Consider the following 17859-nt stretch of genomic DNA (forward strand, 5'->3'; position numbering starts at 1 on the left):
CTGTCCATGCCAGTTAATGTGTGGTAAAAAGCAGCATCTGGGTGTTGATTGGGTTTGGTATTAGCTCTCATGGGGGGGGGGTTGTGGCGGTTTGGTAAGTACATTTCCTGCAAGAGAATGGACTCATCACTTCCTTGGGGATGGGGCAGATATTAGTGGGCATCTCTCTGTTAGTATAGGAGTTTCTGATCGTATGCAGATCTGTATTGGTGCAAGTGAAAGGACCCCTCACCTATTTGGGCAGAGGGTGAGCAGGATCGGCAGGGGTTCCTGCTCCTGGCGACGTCCTGGGTCGGACGGGCGCAGATAGGCTTGCCTTTGGCGCGCCGGCGGCGCACCCGCTGCGCGTGTCAGCTGTGCATCTGACTAGACATGAGTTTATATAGAGTGAAATGCTAGAGCGCTAACCCTCCGAGGAGACAGAGGGGAAGTGATCACAATTCACTTCCGGTTTTGTGCGTCTCCCTCCAGACAATCGGAACCATCCGTGCTGGACCGGGGAGAATACCGGGTGAGTGTTGAATCGGGCGTGGGTAAACCCAATGTGCAAATAGCAAAATGAAATACTTTAAAACGTCAGAGCCCTTTACCAGGTGCTCATTAAAAGTGCAGAGTAATGCAAAGTGAATACAGTTTTCAATTTAAGAACAGAGCAGCAGAATGAGATAACAGGGAATCCTTTACCGGGAGCTCTGGTCTGTGCAAGTTCGAATACCTTCGTTAGCTTAAGCGCGTCCGCTATATAGTGGCTTTTTATCAGAATATCTTACCCCAAGTCCTGTTTCTTTGCACTGCAGCTGTCGTTGGTACAATACGGAGGTGAGCAGATTTAGACACTCATTACGAGTGGCCTAGTTTTATGTGCGATAGTTATCGCACACAATAAAAACTAACATTGATGTGTTCACAATTGATTGTGTTATAATTATGATATGTGGTAACTGAAGTTAAAGGACCATTGGTAATGAGGAACGGTGTGCTTTACAAATCCTCCAGTAATCCTTTGCATGCACCGTATAGTGCTACGTTTTAAAGGTCATCTTTTGCAACCCCATTTTTTTGCCTTGATTCATGACAATCTTCCTTTTTTCTTTTAAAAACGGAAAAAAAGCATGCTGAATAGCATTTATAGGAAGCACGCTAAAAAATAAAAGTCAGTGGGTACAATTGTGAGGCGCAAAGTACAATGAAAACAAAGTGCTGAGTTCCCAGAAGAAACCTTTCATGCAAACCCAAAAAATGCAAGCCAGTTGTTTGCAATTAATTCTAACCTGATATTTACATTGATAGGAAGTAGCTGTAAGATGCATGTAAAGCTTTATAGAGCTTGCAAAGAAGATAAAGCACGATTTTTGCAAAAGTGCAAATTGCAAGCCTTCACGCACAACATTTTAAAACTTAGTTCATGTTATGTAAACATCTAAGTGGCAGATGTATGAATACATACAGAAAAGGGAACAGGGCAGTGGAGTGGTGCATTCAATTTGTATGTGTTAAAATTCGGACTGGGATGCACTGCAACACTAGGCTGGCCCATGCACGTCCACTAATTACAGGTGCATGTGCCATACTCAAGCACACAAAGTTCATCCGGAAATGTGTGCCCTCGTCGTACCCATGTGGACATGCACTCTCGTCCAGTTTGAGAATAACTCTATAAAATGTATATTTGTACAAATATACGGCGCCAATTACCTGATAGAGACCAATTAACACAGAACATGGGGAAAAATTGAAAATCTGCAACTGAATGATTACGCCTTCATATGGAACAAATTTCTAACTTATGGTATTCACAAAGAATCCCTGGAGTATTCCTAGGAGTGTGGTAGTTCTACTGCTTAGATAGTTGCCGCCCGGCTGGTATTTTGGCACTTCTTTATGTCTCTGATATCAAATCTATAATACAAAAAGTAGCATGCCAAACAGAGGCACAACTAGAGTAAAATTTCGGAGGGGTAGGGGGCTTATAAACAATTCGGGGGGGGGTTTAATTCTTCCAGAATTCGTCAGAGTGAAGATGCAGGGGCTCTAAGAAGGGGTTAAAGAACAACAAAGAATCCTTAACAACTAAATGGTCTTTTAAACACCTGTGGAGTACTTGGGTGCAGCTGTGTGTGTACCCGGGAAGCTGCCTCAGCCCGGGCTGACACACACGATGGGGGGCTGAAGCCCTGTGAGCCCAATGGCCGTTGCGTGCCTGATGCCAAATGCCACCCGCATCAAGTCCAAAAGCACAACGTGTAAAACGCACGCTGTGCTTTTGGACTTGATGCATTTCTTTTCTCAACTGCTGGCTGATTGTGGGCATTTGTGAAAGTATTTATGTTAGTCGCAGTGCATGACTGTGCTGCAATTAACAGAAATACTTTCACAAATGACCACAATCAGCGCACATCCGCGCTCCATTAAGAAAAGACATACATCAAGTGCAAAAGCATGACGTGTAAAACACACACTCTGCTTTTGCACTTGCTGCGTTTCTTTTCTTAATGGAGCGCGGCTGCAACTGTTTGTGGGCCTTTGTGAAAGTATTCCTGTTAATCGCAGCACAGTCATGCGCTGTGATTAACATTATTATTTTCACAAAGGCCCACAAACCGTTGCAGCTGCGCTCCATTAAGAAAATAAATGCAGCAAGTGCAGGGGCAACTTGCTGCTGAAGGCCTGCAGAGGCTGTCAATCTGCATACAAAAATACACTTACCTGCCGTGACCTTGTGTTTTCCGTGCTCTCCTCTTGCACCGTCTTAACACCGCATCCGGCAAACAGAAAATTATTGTTTTTTGCGCTGCTTGCATTTAAATGCGGTGGTGTGAAAGTTCTAGCGGGATGTCCTGTGTGCGCGGTTCACACAGGACAATGCGCGCTGGGGTTCACAGAGGTGCGCGGGCGCACATGCGCGCACCCTGCAGGGGACACTGCTTAGGACACACTATTTCTGGAGAAGTGGTAAAGCCCAAGAGAGACTTGCTGGAAGCTATAAAATCAGCTACTCTACCCAAGTATAAAGACCAGTTGAGGTCTTTCATGGGACTGATTGATTATCATGCAAAGTCTTTAAAAAATGTTGCTATTAAAACAGGAAGCCTGAGATTACTGTTGAAAGAAGGGTGTACATTCAGGTGGGGTGAGGAACAGTAAAGGTGTTATCATAGCATTAAGCAGGAAATATGTGCAGCAGGAATTTTAGTTCCTTTTAATATCAAGTTGAATACTATTCTTACAATGAATGCCAGTGCCACAGGTGTGGGTCTGCTTGTCACAACTCCATAATGGGGTGGAGAAGACAGGCTGATGGCCTTTCCCATTTAGTTGATGATTGGAAGATTGTTGACAAGAAGGCAGTGCTAAATAAAGAGAAAGAGGGAGCAGTAGCATGGTTAAAGGATGCTATGCAGAGTGGAGTGGGGTTTTCACAAAAGAAGAATGGGTGCACGGTTGCAGTTGGCAACAGATTAAATTTTAAAAGAAGTTTGTAAAATGGTGGTAAGTGGTAGAAGAAGAGAGAGTAAAGTTTTTCCTTCAGTGAGAACATATATCAAGATCTTAGAGGAATTATCAGTCAGTGGGAAGAGCATCCTGATGAAAGTGACACGTTTGTACCACCAGAGCATCTGAGGAAGAGAATCATTCAACTAGCGCATAGGGGCATTAAGGTCAAACCATCAGACAGAGAAGAGTGAAAGAAAGCGTTTGGCGGCCAGGAATTGATATCCAAACTGCTCAATGGGTGGGAAGGTGTGAAGATTGCAAAGAGTGTGAAAAGAGACTCAAGGTAGGTTTGCAGTCTGAATTGAGTCATATCCAAGATCCCAAAGAACCATGGCATAGTGTGTGTATAGGTTTTATAGGCCCATTAGCTGGAATAAAAAGAAAAATAAGATTTGCCATGGTACCGGTTGATGTTTTTTCAAAATGGCTGCACGTCAGATTTATGACGGAAATTCTTACTAGAGATACCATTATTATCTTGCAAGAGCTCTTCAGGACACAAGGCTTTCCAAATACTTTGATAACGGACAATGGTACTCAGCTCACATCAAGGGGAAATGAAGGAGTTTTTGGATGGTTATGGTATTAAACATCATCGCACAGCACTCTATAATCCCCAGGCAAATGGTATTACAGAATGGAAGAACCGTATGGTGAAGGGTACCATCCAACCAGCAGTACAAAGCGGGTCTGAAGTGCGAGGAGCTGTAAATTAATGGGCACACCGCGTTACTGAAAACAGGGTGCTCTCAAGATCACTGTAGGAGGCTGTCTTAGTATATGATGCACACTTATTCAAGTGCTGCACCCTGCACCAATCCAGACCTTATGGTGATTTTAGTGATCTTTGATAACCATAGAAAGCTCTCAAAGTGGTAGCTGTGGAGAGCAGCTTCAGGCTTATCTTGAAGGTGTGTAAAACAGCTTGTTTTACCAACCTAATCTGTTGTGTGAGTTAGATGACAAGAAACCACACAGTGTTTTGCTAATACAAATCTATTTATTACAACACACTATCATATTGGTATATTGCCTACATTGAGATATCAACACAATACACAAGAATACTTCAAAAGGAATCAGGTAAGTAGCAAAAAATACAGTGGTCTCCATGGGGAGACCAAACCATATACAAAGAAAGTGGAATATGAACTGTAATGGAGGACGGGACTTGAACCAGAGGACTCAGGGACATAATGAACCACCCAAGGTAAGTACCCAGGAACCGCACGGAGGCTGTGTGCTGAGTGGAAACACAGCTGTGTGTCCAATAGAAGTCAATGGGGAAGTCACGGTTGCAGTTTTGAAGAAGGAGAGCCCTACTCAGAGGACCTAGATGAAACCCTTTGGAAGACAGAAGGTTGGTGAGCCACCCCACCAGTGGATGCCCAGGGAACCAGGTTACCTACACCAGGGAACTGGGTGCATTGGAGTGAAGTGACATCGGAACCTGCCGTAGACAACAATGGACGACTTCAAAGAAGATGCCTCTGGAGAAGACTGTGAGAGAGTCCGGTGGAATCCAAGAGTGGATTCTGGAAGTGAAGAACATACAAGAAGAGGAGACAGAGTCAATGCCACTCGTAAGTGACCAGGAGGCACGAAACACAATGCCCACCAATGTTGGGAGGTTCTAAAGAGTTGACGGTGACCTTGTAGCTGCAGCTGTGAGGACCAGGTGATGCGGAGGAAGACCAGGAACCATGCACAAGCTGTCCCATGTCAGTGACTAGCTAGTCGGTGTCCGCCGGAACACCAACAAGCCTTGGTAGCTGCAACTGGCATGGAAGACGAAGAAGGAGCAATGTTGGAACCAGCAAGGAGAGTCAGAGCAGGCCCAGAGCAAGCAGAAGAGCCCACTGAAGCAGGAAAAGACCATCAAGAGGACTCACAGGTCAAAGGCCCAGGAGTCCCAAGATGACCTCAAGCAGCTCACCAAAGATGGAGGCCCACGATGCAGAGGATGCAGTAATGATGCTGATCTTGGAAGGAAGAGGTGCTGGAGACTAGAGCTTCTTGTAGCCCAAAGATCTGTGCAGAGCCAATAAGCCTTGGCAACGGCAAATGGACGCGGTGCACAGGGGTTGGGTCCCAGCAGTTCCAATGAGGGTTAATGGCCTTAAAATTTCAGAGTGGATAGGTAAAGCCTTAAGGGAGTTGCTGAAAAACCACCATACTAAGAAAGTGGAATATGAACTGCAACGGAGGGCGGGACTTGGAACAGTCTCGGTTCCTGCTGAAGTCTAACAAAGTCCAAGTGTCCAGACAAGTAAAGAGCGACATAGTTTCAGGGTTGAGTCTTGTCCCACGATGAATCTAAGGACCCACTCACAGGTAAGTCCTTAAGTACCCTAAGGAAAGATGAGGGGCTGGACAGAGGGGAGGATACTCCCATGTCCTTTGTCTAGTTTTTGTGCCAGAGCTCAAGCCAAGGGCTCCCTGAACTGGTTCAAACTGGAGTATGCACAAAAAGCGCCCTTCAAAGCAGTCTGGTGACGCTGACAAGCGCCCCCACCCTAGCCCAATACACTAAGTCAAGTCTGGGAGGTGGTCACACCTCCCTTTGACAGAAAACCTATTGTCCTACCTTCCCCTGCTCGAGCTTGGCTCAGCAGGAGGGCAGAATTGTGTCTGTGGTTGGCAGCTTATGGGTTTTAAGTGCAGTGCCCTCAGATATAAGGAAACATATAACTGTTGTGAGAGGTGCAAGCACCACCTCACACAGGCTGCACTGGTAAGCCTGTAGTTTAAGTGGACTTCCATGGATGACACAATACATGCTGCAGCCCATGCGAGACCCCTGGGGTACCTATTCCCTGGGTACCTCAGTACCATATACTAGGAACTTAGAAGGGTATACCAGTAGCCAATTGTGGAGGTACAAAAGTACTTACCATGTCAATTTATGGGAGAAAGCACGGTTGCTGAGATCCTGATTAGCAGTATCCCAGTAGACTAAGTAAAAAACACACTTATACCAGGCAAAAAGTGGGCTAACCATGCTAGAAGGGTCCTACCTTCCTACAATCACCTTTTGAGATGATGAGAGGTCGTAAACCCAAAACCAAATTAGTACCAAGTTGACTGAAGGATAACAATGAACACAATTGTCTTTTTCCCAGGTACTTAAATCATCCAATATTCATGTGGGTGAATGGGTGAAAGTTAAAGACAGACGCATAAGAAAGGGGCTATCAAAGTTTAGGGGTCCTTTTAAGGTCAAGCAAGTTTTTGATTGGTACGTGGTGTTGGAAAATGGCTTGTATCAGAGAAGAGGAGAGCGTGATTCATTTGAACCGGAAAGAAGTGGGAGGTGTAGTGGTTTTATGTTAATGGGAGATGATGAGGTTTTGAGTGTGAGTTCCAGAAGCGTTGATCACGTTGTTGGTTCTAGAGGGGGAGATTGTGAAAGAGAGGTTGGGAATGGAAATACAGAGGGTGGAGAGAGAAGAGAAAATCGTACAAAAAGAGAGAGAAGACCTCCCGCCTATCTGGAGGATTATGTTTGGGAATTTGGGACATAAATGTAGAAAGTGTTTGCTTTCATTTTTACAGTGATGTAAACATTTGTTAAAGTTTGTGTACTTTTAAGGAGAATAATGGAGTATCTATTGTTTATCTTGCCTTATCTTTGGGTTTTATTTTTTCATGTTTTAATGTCATTTTTTTCTTAGTGGTTTTTTTTTTTTTATTTGTTACTCAAAGTACAGTTTACTGAACGTGTATTAGAGACAATGTTGCTAGCTTTTGAATGATCTTTTATGCTATGTTGAGTTTTGGTTCAATGTGAAAGAGGAAGGATGCGTGGTATTCATTAAGCAAGCGTTGGAACCTTTGTCCTCAGGAACCATTAGGAATGTCATGCTTTGAAATTCTTAGGATGTCAGTTTAGCATTGGGGCTGGCACGAGGAAGTCACTCCGTGGCAGGCTGATTAAATCTTCATCCTATTAACATATATGCTGCATGTATTCTGATTTATTTACAATATAGTGCTGTATTTTCGTTTTATTTTACATTTAAAGTAAAAATATAAAATCAACTTACATTAATACCTAACCTAAAATAAGTTTACTATTTCTTCTCAAGTTTAATAAACTTTTTTAGTTTTCCCTATATTTTATCATAGGAAGATCTCCGCCACTAAATCTCCATACACCAATCGATCACATACACAGGCAATACTATAAACCATACAACTATCTGAGCTCTGCACCATATGGTAAAAAATCACAGCCCACATTATTCTGTCCTGGTATGAATATTAGTTCATCTTAAGAAAGCTGTAACTTTAGTCAGACCTAAACAAGGATTAGGGTGTCAACTTTACACTCCGGGCTATTCATCTAATTCTCACAAAGTCTTCATAATTCTCAAAACAGTCTTTGCAGCAGAAATATTTAGTGGCAGACTTATTTAAAGCTGGTAGCATAGAACTTTCCACATGGTAAAATGCATACTAAAAGGATGTACAGCATTTTGGAAATACAGGTTGCACGCTCTCACAGGTGATTAATTATCTTCTAGTACATTGAGGGCTTTGTTCCAGGTAATTCAACCATATCTGTGTCTCTCTGAGAGCTTTTAATCTATTTAAGTGGAAAGAAGTAGAAGCCAACTTCCCTTTAGTTATTGCTACAAATATAAACTGTCTTTGTGCTGTGGTCCTGTCTGAGGATTTTCCATGTGTACAAAAGAGATGTATGTGGCGCCTTGAATCCAGCAGCTCCTGTTAAATGGGCCACATAAATAAGGAATCTATGTGACTCCAAGACAGGTATGAATTGTGCATTCTATGGATGCTGCTTTCATTCGTCTATCGTAAAGGATGACAGTCTGGGGTTTTCGGAATTCACACTGGAGTCTGTTTTAATGCACCTTTACACCATCAGTGCTCTGTAGTAGCTGTAAGACCATATTGTGAAGCTATTTATTATTACAACTTTATTCCAGCAAAATATGCATCTGGGTTTTGAAGATTTGTCTCAAATCACTGTGCAGCAAACATGATATTTGGAAACTCTTTCTGTACCATTTTAGGGCTGTATTTGAAAGACATTTTATAACGAACTTGGAAATGGTCTTTGGCCATTCCCACCATATGCGTCTTCCTCGTTACAGTCCTTATACAGTGATGTCTATCCCTTTATCCGGACATAAATGAGCCCATCTAAGCTCAGTTTAAAAACTACATTTTGTAACCTGTCTGACTTCTCTGTATCAGAAAGTATTAAAGTGACCATACACCCCCTTCATCAACTTTTAGTTATACCAAACATTCGAGGTAAAGACATAAAAATAAAACAGTTCCCAAATATCCAGGTGGATGAAATGAAAATCAGATGTTCTTTTTAGGGAGATTTTGAACATATAAGTTTGATGAGAAAGACTAGAACTCTGAGTAATGAATGGTTTGTAATTCAGGAATTCCCTCCACGTCCCATTCCTCATACATTGAGATGTACCCAAGCCACATAGCGAGAACGCAGGATTTACTTTCCCTAGAAACTTAGGAACCAAATATAATGCTATATTTTAAATAAGTATAATGCAGAAAAAAAGAAGGAAAAAAACAAAATAAATGTTCTTAAGGGCTCAAGGACAAACAAGAGACAGTACCTTGGCTCCAAATTCAGAAGAATGATTATACCCCCATTGCAAACAAGAAGGGGAAATTAAAGTATGGTGAGAAGCCCACTTAGCAGCATTCAGCACATCCTTAATGGACGCTCCCTTACAAATGACCCCAAAGTAGAAATACCTCTGGTTTATCCCAGACTGATTCTGGTAAAGTAGCTCCTACAGCTTGATACATCCAGAAAATGGTCAAATTGACCTTGTTAGAGCTGGCATCCTTGGCGTGGTTTTCCCTGATCTTTTGCCTCTACCATCCTCTGTTTTTGATGCTGTGCTGGATTTCTTTTTTGCTGGCTTAGATGCTTTGGGCACTTTGCCACTGCTGATCAGTGTCAAAGTGCAAGTGCTCCCTGTGTAAATTGTTATTTTGATTGGTTCCCCCTGCTTGGCATATTTGCTTTACCAGTAGGTCCCTAGTAAAGTGCACTAAGTGTGCCAGAGATGATAAATCAAATGCTACAAGTGGGCTTGCAGCACTAATTATGCCACTCACATGGGTAGCCCTGAAAAGATGTCTCAGGCCTGCCATCTTGGTGCCTGTGCGCAGTTTGTTAAATGCCATATCGACTTGGGAAGTGCACCCACTTGCCAGGCTCAACCTTCCTCTTTCTTTCATATAGGACACCCCTATGGAAGGTCCAAGGTACCCCCCTGGGCAGGGTGCAGTGTATCTGAAAGGTAGGACATGTGCTAATGTGTGTAACATGTTCTGATGGAGAATTACTGCCAATTTCGTTTTTCACTATTGCAAGGCTACCTGTTCCCATAGGACGGAATGGGGAGTTTGTTTATAACATCTTATAAACATAACTGCCCCTGGGAACAAGGTATTCCTGAACTCAGATTGTTAAAATGCATCTTTTAGTGAGGCTGATGTTTACATTTTGTGTTTGAAAATGCCACTTTTAGAAAGTAGGAATTTTTCTTGTTTAACCACCCAGTGTGCCTCTGCTAGGATATGGATTGACTGTCTGGGTTTGGAGTGTCAGGGGCTGGGGAGGAGCAGTGGCTCCAGATAGCCTGATGAGTCAGGGCTGGGCTGAATAGACCTGGACTGCATTTAGAGTAGGGGGAGGAGATTTCCTATCACCTGGATGGGCCTGGTCTGCTTCCCAAAATTATGTATCCACCTCCTACCAGGAAGCTGCACTAGAGAGGGCAGAACTGGTTTTGGCTGGGCACAGGGCTTCTCTGCACAAAGAGAACAAAGACATTTTTGGGTATAAGAATTAGACCTAAAGCCCCTGTACTTTAGATTATTCGTGGAATTCAAGAGGAACTTTTGCCAAGGAAAAGAGCTGGAGAGACTGAGGAGAAGTACTGCCCCTTTGCTGTGTGAGGTTGGCCAGCAGTTGCTGTTTCTGCCAAGGAAAGGAGAAGGATTTTACTGTGTCGCCTGCTTGAAGGAGATCTCCAAGGGCCTGTGTGTGCTGGCCTCCTGTTCTGAAGTCTCAGGGACACAAAGACTTCACCCCCAGCTCCCCTGAACTCTGCTGCTGTGAGTTCTGACCTGCCAAGAGGTGTATGTGCCAGTTTAGGGCCTCTGGAGGTTATTGATGCTGTTTGGAAGCTGGAAGAAAGAAGAAACTTAAAAGAACTACAGAAATCGATGCATCGCTCTTCTTGCAGCTGTTTTCCCGATGCATCTTCACGGCGTGAGAAGAATTTCAATGCATCGCCGCTGCGAATACCAACACAGTGCCTGTCGACGCTGCAAGAATCGATGCATGAAGGGGTCATAGCTGTAGTGGATCGACGCAGCGCTTTGCCGCTGCCGCATGGATCGCCACGCATCGTATCTATGCAGCAAGTTCTTCCAACGCATCACCTGCGGACCGGAACCGTCAAGAAGAATCGACGCATCACTCCCCATACAGACCGAATTCGACTCAACCTTTACTCTGCATGCAGCGGGACTGTCGTATCGCCTCTCCAAGGTCTCAGGAGTGTCGCATCCCTTTGTTTTCCGACTCTGCAGCTGTTTGGCTATTGGAACGTTGACGCATCTACAGGTACTTTGCTGAAAAGTCACGTATCCATAGTTTTCCATGATACAAGTTCTTAAAACCTTTTGAAAGTCATACTTTTAACTGTGTAAGTTGGATTTTTGTTGTTTTGGTCTTGTTTAGTTTAGATAAAGATATTTAATTTTTCTAAACTGGTTTAGTGTCCATTTGTGGTGTTTTCACTGTGTTACTGTGAGTGTTGGTACAAATACTTTACATATTGCCTTTGGGATAATCCTGTCTGCTCGTGCCAAGCTACCAAGGGGGTGAGCAGGGGTTATCTAAAGTGTGTATCACCCTTACCCTGACTAGAAGCAAGGATCCCTATTTGGACAAAGGTACCTACCTCTGCCAACTGGGGGACCCCCAGATCTAACAGACCCAATCACCAATAGTTGCTGTACTAGGTTTCAAGCCATGTCCTGAAACCCTGCAAATTACCAATAAAGCATCACGCGCAAAAAACAAAGCTGTTCTAGCAACATAAGCAAAAAGATCCATGTGAGCCTCAAGGGTATGAGCATTGCCCTCCCAAGCTCGGGAATGAGAAAGGAAAACCACAGTTAAAACTACACCCTGAGATAAACTAAAATTCTAAAGAATTGCATGTAGAGATTCTGGACTGTGGCATTATACCACAGTCTGAAAAGAATGAAAGAAAAGGTTGACAACAAAGCAAAGCACTAAATTCTCCAGTCATCCTGATGCTGAAATGCACCTTGACTGTGAAATACAGCAAAGAAACTGTGTCCAGGGTTTAAAACGGACTTTGCTGCAATTCCTGTAGAACTAAGTGGAAATCCCATGATGGAATCGGGAAATGGTCATCAGAAGTAAAAACTAAGAGAGATACCAAAGAGGCCTCAAAATGTCTTAAAGCTGACCATTGTGTACACGCAGTAGAAACAGACCAACCCACACAGAAAACATTGATAAGAACATCTAAAACCCTACAAAGGACACAAAATGCCGCTTTAAGACTCTTAGCGTAACATCTGGAGATAAAGCTCCCTGTGGGCTTGCTTTGTTAAATTCTCCTTATACAAGGCACTCTCCCTGAAACAAGTCTCAGATTTGAGACTCAGCCTCTCAAGCGTTAGACGAAAGATGAGTCTTTTGGAAAAAGAGAGAACCTAAGACAGAAAGGATGGACAAGAAATCTCCAAAGAAGGAGGACTGAGGAATGTTGTAACTTTTGAAACCATAGTTCTTGTTTCACCAAGGGGCCACTAAAATAACTTGTAAGAAATGTAAATCCGTATTTGTAAAGTGCCCTTACGGGTCTCAAGCCACTACAGGCCGTCTTGGAAATTAAGTGAGCTATTACCCAGAGTCACATGGTGCTGAGCTGAGCTGCCGCGGGAGCCGGGGATCGAACCATGAACCCTGTGCTCCGAAGTCAGCTGCCCTGGCAGCTGCACCACACCTCTCCACTTAACCTCTATCCTCTTGAATCTTGCTAAAAATCTCCGAAAGATAGGTTTCCACACCTACTTCCATTCTTTTTTTAAGAGTTTACAAATTGTCAGATATGAAAAGCGAGGATTAAGGGTCTTATCTTCAATACTTTGAACAAAAATCCTCTTCTTCTGCAGCAGAGCCAGGATCTGGAAAAGCTAACTTGGTCGTTATATGGTCCGAAACGTCAAACAAATGAGATCCCTGAATGCATCTTTCTATCTATCCGGCAGTTGTTCAGTTTTAGAATCGTGGGAGAGGTGTGGCCCATCAGCCAGGGTAGCTGACTCTGGAGCGCGGTGTTCATAGTTCGATCGCCAGCAGCAGAGGCAGATTAGCTCAGCATCATGTGACTCTGGGCAATAGCTCACTTAATCTTCCCACTGGCCCCCAGTGCCTTGAGACCCTTACGGGTGATTAGTTTGTGCTTTATAAATACCAGGTTATTATAGAATCTAAGTCAGAACTGTTCGGAGTATCGGCTTTAGGTGCTGCAGAGATGTCTTATTCAATAATTGCTGCAGAACTGCATCTGAAGGGTTCTGAAGAAGCAGTTGCCCCTTCTGAGGGAGACGTCACCCCCTCTTCACAATGCATTCCTTTTTATTGTTTCCCCTCCATTGTATTGTACCCTGAAAGCATAAACAACTTAATCGGCTTCCATGTGGCCAAACAACGCGGCTACCGGCGCTCTCGCAAAGGGCAAATTTCTGTCTGTAGGAAGAGCTAGACCCCAATGTATAAGGGATGGGACGACGAGCACTAGAGGTCAGAGCATTGGGGATTACAGGTAAGAAATCCAGGAATTAGCCAGGATCCAGACCATACTCACTGGCTGTCAAAGTAGAGCGTCTCTTGCTATCTTTAGACGTAATCTATGTAACCAACACCGGATCCCCTGTCATAAAAAATCTTTGCCAATTTTCGTAACAAAATGTCAGTGTTGCCCATAACTCGCCTTTTTTTTCTTATCCTCTTTTAATCTCAACTGTGTTACTCTTCTTATTTCCACTTTTCCACTATGTCCATCTCTCTCAAACCCTCATCTCACACAGGACCTTTCACTCCATGCCCTCTTCTCCTCTCTCTCTTTGCCTTACTCGCTGTCTCCAATCTGCTTCACACTTGTTCACTCTACCTACCTTCCCTCTCCCCACTTTTCATCTTTCTCAGTACCATGCACTCTGTGCAGGTTTCTCTATGCGGCACTCTCTGCAGGTTTCTCTATGCGGCACTCTGTGCAGGTTTCTCTATGCGGCACTCTGCGCTCTTTTTTATGGTCTATTTCGCCCCTTCATTTAGCTTTGGCGCTTTTTGCTCCTCTTCTCACACGGTGGACCTCTCTCTCTCTCTCTCTCTCTCTCTCTCTCTCTATCTATCTTCTCTCTCTCTCTCTCCCTCCTCATACGCTGGACCCCTCTCTCTCTCTCTCTCTCTCCCTCCCCTCCTTCCTCTCTCCCTCCTTCCCCTCCTTCCTCTCTCTCTCACCCCTCTCCCTCGTGTCGGTGACTGCTCGAAACACAATCCGAGCTGCAAGAAGCTGGATGGAAGCTTTTCTCTCCCAGTAACAATACTAAACCGTGGAAATAAATCAATGGCTGTAACTCACATTAACGACTTCAGGTTGCTGTCATTTATTTATACACCCAGTGCCATCTTCTCGAGTGAAATACGCCCCTATACACGCTCGGGGACCATCTGTTATTCCATACGATGTCCACGTCCTCTTTGTCACGCAGGGGTCGCTGCTCCAGAGACCTTCTTTCCCACAGGCACAGAACACAAAACTTTTTTCTCCAAATACGGGCATTCACGTGTTTTTTCCCTTCAATTGGACTCGCCATCGGTAATAAATAAGGCCGATTTCAAACTTCATTGATAAGTCATGGAGATTGTGAGCGGGCGGTCAGGGCGCCCTGGCCCAACAAAGCTTCTTTCTCTTCCTGGGCACAATTTCACTTGAAAATTACAGCTCAGTTGTCCAGTTGTTGAAAGACTCTGTGAGGATCTAAGACTTAAGAACAGAGGGTCAGCAGATGGAAAGACAAGGGCATGGCGCGAGGGCAACCCTGCTCCCTGGGCCTCGAGCCGCGCACAACAACACGAGGCATCCCCCCAGCCGCGGTCGGTAGTAGGAGTTCCTGCAGGGCGGTGACGTGGGGAGGGGGAGGGGAAGGGTGGGGGGTAGTAAACTATGGATTACGGAGGTTTACAGGTAAGTAAACATATAAATTATTAAAACGAATTTCGTTGCGTGCACTGCATCGCATTTGGGGATGCAGTGCATGCAACAAAATTCGTTTTATTAATTTATATGTTTACTTACCTGTAAACCTCCGTAATCCATAGTTTACTACCCCCCACCCTGCCCCTCCCCACGTCACCGCCCTGCAGGAACTCCTACTACCGACCGCGGCTGCATCCCCCCCCCCCCCCCCCCCCCACCTAGGCCTCGGAGCATGCGCTCAAAGCGCACTGTATCTCTGGATATTATGTGTGGCGATCCATAGCTCCGTACCTAGGGTTGACCTGCGGAAGGGCCTTATTTAGAGTTTGGTGGACAAGGTACTCCCTCAGAATGTGAAGGCTATCGCATCTGTAGTACTACAAGTGCATGCCTGCCGACTCACACGGTGCCACGAGTTACACATAATATTGGTTCCCATCACACAGTCTCCTGGTGAGGAGCCGATATCATACGGTGGCAGGAAAAACGAGCTGAAACCACTGTAAATAGTGGTTTTCCAGCTCGTTTTCGGAGGCTTTGAATTGCCGACTCCATTAAGGGGTGTGAAAACCACCAGCCTCAGCAACCTTTTTTTTTTTTTAAGGAGGAGGTGGCATGGTGGGGGGTGGCGCTGTGGGGTTCGAAAGTGCCTATTAGGTACTTATCGGCACGAGGGAGGCCCTGCCCCTTTCAAGGCCCCACCCCTTCCTCACACAGTGAGATTGTTCTTCAAGTTGGCAGGTATGCAAGTGCTGTAGGCTATATAAATTGTGATGTAGCATGCCATCCGACAAAGTCTAAATAAGGCCCGAAGTATAAAAAAATATATATATACGAACAGAGGCCCATGTTGTATGATTGAGGACTGAGATCCGAACACATCCATTTTGGATTTTTCAAATACCAACCGCAATGTGTACGAAGAGGATATGAAGGATGACCAGGACTGTAGCAGATGTGACTTGTGTCCAGAAAACATTAAACAAGCATTTTCAAAGCCAATAGTTCTGGCATAGGCCAAGGACCTTTTGGATTTATCAATGCTTGTTTTAAAAAAAAAAATTCTAAAATGTTATTGTTGGGGAAGCTGAAGGGCCCTCATCGATCTAAAAAATAATTGACTAAAAGCAAGTATTTTTTGGGTCTCACGAAGCATACTTTGCCATAATAGTTCTTGGAAGTGAAGAGAACTACTTTGTGTGAATGTGCTCTTTGTGAAAGGCAGAATGACATTTCTAACAGTGAAGTTAGCCAGTGGCTGAAGTGGATTGACCTATTGCCCATTCTGTATGCCGCAGTGGGCAAAATGTGAATAACACAATAGCAGACCAATGGATGAAAACGGCTGCCCGGAACTCCCTATCAGTAAGTATATTATACGTATAATTCTAGTAAAATCAAGAAGTCTTGGCTAGCAAAAGACCTAAAAGCTGGGTCCTCGATTTTCACAGATAGTTTATACAGGAAACTCCAGGGGAACTCCAGAGATGACCACGCACTTGATCTTGATACCGAAAAATATTAATGTCCTGAGGTGGCAAATGGGGTTTTGTTTGTTCAGTAGCAGTACTGAAAAATATTTCTGCCAGAAGAGAAGTAGTGCCTATGTGAGAATAGTGTACACTCTGGAATAAAAGGTCCAGTGTAAATTCTATATCAAGAACATTAACACCAGTCTTGAATACTGCCCAGAAACTGCATTTCATGTCACTTTATTTGCAATTTATGTGGGAGGAAATATTGCTATTCTGTGTCAGGGTGTGGCCATCATATGTGAGAGAGGGCTGATATGTAGCTGAATGCTGCTCGTGTATTACTGGGTGTTGTCAATAACGTCAGAATGCTCATCAAATATTCCCTAATTTTCAGTGCCTAATTTGAGCCAGTAGTTGCAGGTGTAGCCCACCAAAAATTAGCCTCTTTGGATACCAGAACTTATTTTTCATCATCAGACTTTGAAACAAAGCAAGAGAGAGGAAAGGCAAAAGAGAGGGGGGAGAAAGAAGGAGAGAAAACAGCGACAGTGACATTCTACAAGAATGAGATGGCGGGGCAGGAAATTAGAGCATGGTGGTGGATGAACGAGGAATGAGGTGAAATCAAGACTAGACAGTCTTGATTCAACAAGACTAGACAGCAGGGCTGGCCTTAGGGCAGTGCGATCGATGCCACTGCACCGGGCGCTGACTTCTAGGGCGCTGTGTGGTCAAATAAATAGTGGATTTAAAAGCACTTGCTGCAGCGTTCCTTGCCTCCAGCAATTTTCAAGCAACAATAAAAATGTAAGTATAACTCTGGTGATTAATAGACCTGCTGGGGAGCAGCATGTTTTATCTAGGGGAAGTTTTGACTCATCATAAAGTAGCCCAGATGGTTAATGTGCCAGGTGCAAAGCGCCTGCACCATGCAGATCACAGAAGTGCATATCATGTAAATAGTTTAGTAGGTAACTTGGAGAGATCCTTTTGTTACTTGCAATCTATAAAATACAATCCTAATATAGAACAGTGAGCTATTAACTTTCTGTGTGGAAGCTGCCCTGTAAGAGGGGAATTAAAGATGGGCCTGACATATTTCTGGGTGTTTTTTTTTTAATGCAGGCAGCATGGAAGAGATTTTGCAATCCGTATTTTGTAGATGTGACTTTAGGGAGGCTCTGTTTTTGCAAGTTCAGCAACATAATGAGATAAGTCTGGGGCTGTCAGACATCCAAAGGTACAATCAACATTACCAGACAGATGTCCATTTGATTCTCCCTGAAGCCCATGTGATAGACAGTTGTCCAATGGCTATATAATCTTTTATACTTAACAAGAAGGCATGTGTGAATTGGTCATTTTCTGTTCAATGTGATATTTCAAATTTGGAAAAATGGATCACCAACTCTATTGAAGCATAGGTGGAGTTGAGAGCTGCCATTCTGGTCATGTCTATTTCAAGAGATTGGGTTATTGGTTGAGGGAGGGGAAAGCCCCAATCAGGCAAAAACCACAATACTTGTCAAAGTGAACCACAAAAGTCACTAAATTAACCTGTG

This window comes from Triturus cristatus, chromosome 9, assembly GCF_964204655.1.
Source record: "Triturus cristatus chromosome 9, aTriCri1.1, whole genome shotgun sequence".
Classification (NCBI taxonomy): domain Eukaryota; kingdom Metazoa; phylum Chordata; class Amphibia; order Caudata; family Salamandridae; genus Triturus; species Triturus cristatus.